Raw genomic sequence first — 6,769 nt, 5'->3', positions numbered from 1 at the left:
CCCCGAGGGCGGTCCAGGGTAGCCCGAGCTAGCCTGGAGTAGGGGAGTGGCGCAGAGCTGCGTGGAAAGGCGCGGGGCGCCTGCGTGGCGAAGGAACTCAGCTGCCTGACACGCCTGCAAGGCCTACGGAGCTGCTCGGGCCACGACCTCTGTTGGCCAAACGCAGGGCGGGGCGTGAACGCCTGGCGGGGCCCTGGCGTCAGGTGGGGACCTGTTCGCCTGCGGAGGGCGTGCTCTCCAGGGGGCGTGGCTCTCTGCTCCGGTGAAGGCCAGAGGGACTCCTTGGGCTGGGCGGAAACGCGACTGATTGTGGCTGCGGACAGGCGGTGACTGCAACGCGGAGGAGCTGGGGTCGCGGTGGGTCGCTAAGCCCAGCACAGGACATGCGCGCTTGGCGCACGAGACTCAAGGGGAGCGCGGAGGGGTCCGGGTCGCCAGGGGCTGCTGGGCCCTTCCCTGAACCCGGCGCGGGGCACGCTAGGAGCTGGCTCAGGCGCACCCGGTGGCTGCAGCTGCCGCGAGAGGAGCTCGGCGGCTCGGGGTCCTCGGAGACAGCGTTTCTCCCGGAAGGCTTCTTGGGGCGGTGGGTGGGAAGTGGGGGCCGGGGCGGCAGCGGGAGGCGTCATGTCTCCGCAGATGGGCACCATGCTCCCTGCAGCCCTGCGCGGGGCCCTGCTGGGCTGCCTGTGCCAGGCCTGGCCTGAGACAGTATGTGAGAAAGTGCAGAACGACTGTGGGGCCCCTCCGGATTACTGAACAATACGTGGACTATGGCCCGATAAAAATGAAGGATGTAATGGATCGTGGCACTTTAATTTAGAAGAGATTAAGGATATTTTGCCGGAAATGAAGGCACACTGGTCTGATGCAATTCACTCGTTTCCCAATCGTAGCCACTTCTGGAAGCATGAGAGGGAAAAGCATGGAACCTGTGCCGCAGTGGTGGACGCACTCAACTCCCAAAAGTACTTCAGCAGAAGCCTGGAACTCTACAGGGAGCTGGACCCCAACAGTGTGCTCCTAAAACTGCGTCTAAGCGCATCCATCAATTACTAACAAGCTGCAGATTTTAAAGATGCCCTTGTCAGAGTGTATGAAGTGATACCCAAAATCCAGTGCCTTCCGCGAAGCCAGGATGGGAAAGTATAGACAATTGGTCAGATAGAACCTTGCCTCGCTGAGCAAGACCAGTAGCTGCAAAACCGCATGGAGCAGTGCAGGTGGGGGGTGGGGTTGGAAAGCAGCCATCCCCCAAGTAGGAAGTTTGGCTGGCGGATGGGGCTGCCAAGAGCCAGGGTTTGAGGGTCTGTGAAGATGCCCCAGTGTTTTATTCTCCCACCTAAAAAAAGCCAGCATTGATGCCCAAGTTTGGGAAATACTCTGTTTTAAAAAGCAAGAGAAATTCACAAACTGCAGCTTTCTAAAAAAACAAAAAACGAAAACACAAACTGCAATTTCTTTTGCACCAACCTAATACAGTATATCTATAGATATATCTGTTAGTCAAATTACATATATCATATAATGTGTATATAACATATGCCGTGTATATCTAATGTAAATTGTATATAATATATATAATGTGTAATGTATATATAAAATGTAATGCATATATCATATGTAATGTATATGTAATGTGTGTATATTTATATATGAGAGGAGATTTATCATGGGAATTGGCTCACGGGATTATGGAGCCTGAGAAGTTCCACCATCCGCCAAGTGCAACCTGGAGACCACGAAAGCCCGTGGTGTAATTCAGTCTAAGTCTGAAGATCTGAGAATCACGGAAGCTGATGATGTTAACTCCAGGTTTAAATCTGAAGGCCTGAGAACTGGGGGTGCTGCTGATGTAAGTCCTAGAGTTCAAAGGCCCAATCACCCAGAGCTCTGATGTCTGAGAGCAGAAGATGGATGTCTCAGCTCAAGAAGAAAGAGTTAATTTGCCCTTTCTCTACCTTTTTGTACCATGGGGGCCCTCAATAGATTGGATGGTGTCCTTCCACATTGGTGAGGGTCAATCTTCTTTACCCAGTCTACTGATTCAAATGCTAATCTCTTCCAGAAACATCTTCACAGATGCACCTGGAAATAATGTTTTACCAGCCATCTGGGCATCCCTTAACTCAGTCAAGTTGACACATAAAAGTAATCATCACAGTGGTATATGAAGAGGATTAAGTCACTCAATTTTGAATAGGTTTGTGAGTGCTGAACTTTCTTTGTCAAGGCTGATTCGAGTTCATAATGATCTGCTCACTGTGTCCCTGGAGAAGTAACATGGGAAATGATGCTCATGGATTGTCATGGTCCTTACTAGAGAAGACCTGTATTTCTTGTATTGTTTATGGGGGTACAATACAGTGATTGAGGGCATCTACTGTGGAGTTAGTCTGACATTACTGTTCGAGGTCTGTCATTTGTTTGCTCTGTGACTGTGGGTCAATTTCTCAACATTCTAAAGTCCTGCTTGCCTCATCCAAAACATAATAATATTTTACTTGAGAATTGCTGTGAAGTTCTGACAAGATAATGCATGTAACTAGCAAATAGTGAATGTCTGGTCAATAGTATTGTCTTAAGGTAGAGACAGAGACATAAAATTATCTACACAAGTGCACACACACATAATTACATACACATATACACAAATAATTACACATATATACATACACATTTTTACATGAATGACATGGTGTTTTATAACCTGTTTTTACTCAATACTATACCATGAATATCTGCCCAGAAAAATGTGTAGCTTTCTACCACTGTTTAAAGAACTGATAGTATGGATTTACCCATTATATGGATTTACCATAGTTTAATTTGTCACAACTGATGGACATTTAGGTTGTTAGACAACTCTGCCTTTTAGCAAGACACAAAGATACAACATAACTAAGACTTCAGTTACCTTGATTCACCCACAGCCCTAACTCATCTTATGTTTCTTTCCATTTCCAGCCTCTGACTCTTCTCTTTGCCTTCTGAATTCTTACTCATTCCTTGCTCTGGTGGGAATCTCCTTTCCTCATGATATTATTCCTGTAGCAAACACATGATGCTCCCTGGCATTGACCCATCCAAGACCCTGGCTTCGTGTGGTTCTAGGTCCAGCCAGCATGAGTCCACATGGCCAGCATTTCTATTGTGTTTACCCAGCCTTACAGAAAGGAACCAACTGATAGGAAAGCCACCAATATTGTTTTAATGGTGGAATCATTCTACATCTCTGAATAAAATGCTACAGAACCTTTAGGGCTAGCAGCCATCTCAGAGGACTTCTGATGCAATCTTTTTCCTGTGGACTACCAGCAAAGAGAATAACCCTAAACCCAGATGTGATGATAAAACACTAAAGGTGATGTTCTACAAGGTAGAAAAAGAGATAATGGAATTTAGAATAGGGGAAACAGACTTGTCTCTGATTCAGAACCTAGGGCTGCAAAAGCCTTGTTACGGAAAAGGGTAATAAAAGGATTTCTTCCCTATGAAAATGATATGAAAATATATCTTACCAAGAGACTGAACTAGAAGTCTTCCAAGCTGTCTTCTAGTGATCCTGAATTATCAGAGTTTATGTCTTCTATGAAAGGGGACTGGTAATATCAGATTCACAGTGTTATAAAGATTACCTAAAATAATGTACAAGACATTAATAATAATGTATTTGTAAGAGAGACATTACTACTACTGTTATAAATAGTCTTAAGAACTATAACCTCAAAGTAGCTTCCAGTATGTTTACATTTTGCAGGGGCTCAATATATTAAACCAATAGACTAAACAATGTAAAAGGAGCTAGTTATTAAGGAAATTACCTAATTCAAAATTTTTTCCTCTTAGACTAGATGACAATTCTAAAATTCCAATTCTATGATTCATAATGGCCAAAAGGTGGAAACAATCTGAATGTTCATTAGCTGAAGAATGGGTACACAAAATGTGGTCAATTCATGCAATGGAATAGTATTCAGCAATGAAAAGGAATGAAGCCCTGGTACATGCTACAAAATGAATGACTCACAAAAACACTATGCTGAGTGAAAGAAGCCAATCAAAAAAGACCACGTGCTGTATGACTCCATTCATATTATGTTCATAACAAGGAAATCTATTGCGAAAGTAAATTAGTGGTTGCTTAGAGCTGGGAAGGATGTGGGAATTGAAAGGTGACAGTGAAAGGGCATGGGGTTTTAGAGGTGATGAAATAGTTCTAAAATTGTGGCTATGGGTGCACAGATCTGTGAATATACTGAACACCATTGAAATGTACAGTTTCAATGGATGAATTGTATGGTACGTGAATTATATATAAATAAAGCTATTAAAAAATGATTGCCAAGTCAAAGACCCAATTCAGCCAGTTACAAAGTTAAGGCAGAGAGACAACTATTTTAGCTCACACCCTAAAAAATAAATGGGAAGGAACACCACTCCTGGGGAAAGGCAACTGCAAAGTAAACAGGGCTCCCAGGGCTATTCCAGACTTGTCTGAGCCAATGGGGTATTAGGTAGCAGGACCACCCACAAAGTCGACACAGGGTCACCCAACTCCATTTATCAGTGACCTGGGACACAAGCCCATTACTGCCTCACTTGCTGACCATCTCTGACATGTTCTGGCTCTGCCACAGTGCATGGCTCTGGCTCTTACTGCGTTCGGAAACTGAACATCTCTGACCAGGTTAACCAGTGGGTTCCTAGGAGGTGTTGTCTCTGAAGGGCTGTTACAATGACGCAGGAAGGCTGAGGCAGGAGAAAGTAGCAGGAAAGAGTGTTTTGTGTACCATCTGTGTGATCCACATTTCTTGTTGCTTTTGCTCTAGTTTCTTGGGTCAGTGAGGGAAAAATCAAGTTTCTCACTTTCTTTTACAATGCCTGGGTTTTTCTTTTTGTGAAATGAGGTCTATGGAGCCTACAGATTACTGTTCCCTCTTCAGGCCCATTTGTCTTACAGTTAATGGAAATTTCTCTGAGATCTCTATGATAACCACAGGCATTTTAGAGGAAAACATAAAAAGGAACTATCAGAGCGTGCTGCCTGAGGCTTTTCCATTACGTATCTTTTCTTCTTTTGAGACACAGTCTCGCTCTGTCACCAGGCTGGAGTACAGTGGTGCCATCTCGGCTCACTGCAGCCTCTGCATCCCGGGATCAAACGATTATCCTGTCTCAGCCTCCCAAGTAGCTGGAACTGCAGGCAGGTGCCACCACGCCCAGCTAATTTTTGTATTTTTTTTGTAGAGATAGAGTTTCACCATGTTGGCCAGGATGGTCTCGATCTCTTGACCTCGTGATCCGCCCACCTTGGCCTCCCAAAGTGCTGGGATTGCCTCCAGTACATTTCTTAATATCAACATTAATGCTCCAAAGTGCTCTATTCTTCTATGATGATATTGTTCATTTTTTATTTGCATTTGGACAGGGCTTAGAGGGCAAATTTGCACACACGTTTAATTTTGGCTCTTTAAGATTTGGAATTCAAGTTTTCCAAACCCAATTTAATATTAATGGAATGCAACCACTTTGCACTTCGTTATGTTTCAGAGCATTTCACAAACATGATTACATGAGATGATACAGGCAGAATGAGTGCTTGGGTCCGGAATCAGGACTTTTGGGCACTAGTTCTGGCTGTCCCTGCACACAGAGGGTGGGACATTGGAAGATCCACTTACTCTTCCTGGACCTCAGTTTTCCAGTTTCTAAAATAAAGGGGATCTGGACAGGCATGGTGGCTCATGCCTGTAATTTTAGCACTTTGGGAGGCCGAGGCAGGTGGATCACTTGAGGTCAGGAATTTGAGACCAGCCTGCCCAACATAGTGAAACCGTCTCTACTAAAAATACAAAAATTAACTTGGCCTGGTGGTGCATGCCTGTAATCCCAGTTTCTTGGGAGGCTGAGGCGGGAGAATCATTTGAACCTGGGAGGTGGAGGTTGCAGTGAGATGAAATTGCGCGACTGCACTTCAGTCTGGGAGACAGTGAAACTCAATCTCGTAAATAAATAAGTAAATAAATAAATAAATAATGTAAATAAAGAAAATAAAGGGGATTGACTTGATGGTCACCGAAATTCCTTTCACATCAGTTATTTTATGTCTCTGTGTTTATAACCAATGGTCATATTGATTTAGCACAGGGAATGAGATAATTAGCCTCAAAGAAAAATAAGCAACCATTTGTGAATGATGAAATCTTCCTATTTAATGAAGACTTTAAAAGTTTTCCTTGTAAGTCAGAATAGAGCTTTGAGTTTTACTATCATCATTCTGTACTTTCAGTTTCATAAGATTAGAATTTCATTCCTCTTGTATGCTTTGCTTGTAATGAAAATAAACTGCTCCTAGTCCACTTAGGGTTCCTTGCTAGGGCCCAGGTCACAGCCGTGCTTTATTTAGAACAGTAGTTCTCAAACTTACAGTGCATAACAGAATCACCTGAAGGGCTTGTTCAAACAGATTGCTGAGCCTATTCCCAAGTTTCTAATTCAGCAGGTCGGGGTGGAGCCTGAAATGTGCATTTCTAATAAGTACACAGGTGATGCTAAGGCTCTGACCTGAGGACCACACTTTGAGAACTGTTGAGTTGGGGGTGTGTTGGCTTTCTTTGTTTTTCCTCTGTTGCCAGAGAAAATCTGAGTCTTCTGAAACAAGTACAGAAGAGGAATTAGCTTATGTTGGCCACTTCCTTCTCTCCTTGTCATTTTCTCTGATTAATTTCTAGTATGATCTGAGGCTCCCTGGGTTGTTATAGAATTTGCA

At 43.9% G+C, this 6,769-nt stretch overlaps 1 pseudogene; it reads left to right on the top strand.

Moving 5' to 3' along the window:
• Positions 1-624: 624 nt before the first annotated feature.
• Positions 625-1,359, top strand: LOC105530993 (annotated as a pseudogene).
• Positions 1,360-6,769: the final 5,410 nt, after the last annotated feature.

Source organism: Mandrillus leucophaeus, unplaced genomic scaffold, assembly GCF_000951045.1.
Source record: "Mandrillus leucophaeus isolate KB7577 unplaced genomic scaffold, Mleu.le_1.0 Scaffold859, whole genome shotgun sequence".
Classification (NCBI taxonomy): domain Eukaryota; kingdom Metazoa; phylum Chordata; class Mammalia; order Primates; family Cercopithecidae; genus Mandrillus; species Mandrillus leucophaeus.
Note: the sequence above shows the minus strand (reverse complement) of the source record. Positions and strands in the feature narration are given on the sequence as shown.